The sequence below is a fragment of the Mus pahari genome, chromosome 15 (genome assembly GCF_900095145.1).
Source record: "Mus pahari chromosome 15, PAHARI_EIJ_v1.1, whole genome shotgun sequence".
In the NCBI taxonomy this organism is placed as follows: domain Eukaryota; kingdom Metazoa; phylum Chordata; class Mammalia; order Rodentia; family Muridae; genus Mus; species Mus pahari.
In genome coordinates, this window is record NC_034604.1 from 9,328,196 (window position 1) to 9,329,367 (window position 1,172).

Genomic DNA, 1,172 nt, shown 5'->3' on the forward strand with positions numbered 1-1,172 from the left:
ACAGACACAGACACAGAGACACAGAGACACACACACAGACGCACACACACAGACACACACAGAGACAGACACAGACACACACACACACAGACACACATAGACTCACACACAGAAATACACAGACAGACAGACAGACAGACAGACACACACACACACACACACACACACACACACACACTCATAGATCTAGAGACAGTTGATGGACCAGACCAGGATACTGATCTGGGCCAGAATGTCCTAGCATGGAGCCTGAGAAGAGCTGTAGCTACTTCTCTGGCTTTAGCATCTTTGTGTATAAAACAGTTGTGAGAATAAGCATGTTAACATGTGCTTTGAAATAAGGTTGGAACCAATGAGGGCATAGAAGACTTGTGTCACTATTCACCAGTGTTATAGATGAGATAATAATGTATGAGGTGATGCTTTACCTCAGGTAGAATGCAATGCACATGTAGAATATGCTAGAAGATGCACAGTCAGTAGGGAGCTGAGCTGCATCCTCACATAGGCACGGATTCAGGGCATGAAGGACTCCAGTGCATGTGGCGTCTCTGTGATGGCCAGAGGTAGCATAGCCCCTCGGCAGGACACACAGGTCTCTCTCTGTGCTTGTTGTTTCTCATTCTGAGTAAAAAATCAAATATTTTACTGGTGAAAATATTTTTAGTTTTATAAAAATGCATATAATACATAGTTTACCATTTTAGGGCTTGAGATATATCTCAGTTTATAGCGTGTTTCTCTAACATAGAAGAATTCCTGGGTTCAATCCTTATGAGGCATGGTGACACACACCTGTTATTCCAGCACAGAGGAGAGAAAAATGGGAGGATCAGAAGTCCTGTGTTGCCCCCTGCTGCACAGCGGTAAGATGGAGACACACGAGACTGTCTAAAAATAGCAATGAGCAATTAAACCATTTTAAGTAAGTCTATTCACACCATCATGAATTTAATGCTCAGTCTGTAAAATTGAGACTCTGCCTACTCATTCAGATCCTCGTTCTCAACACTCCTGGGCTCTGACCACATTTTACTTTGTGTTTCTATGTGGCCATTCTTGGTTAAAATTTCACATAAGTGAAATCACACACTATGCCCAGTCCTTGTCCTGTGTGTGTGTGTGTGTGTGTGTGTGTACCTGAGTGTGTGTGTGTGTACCTGAGTGTGTGT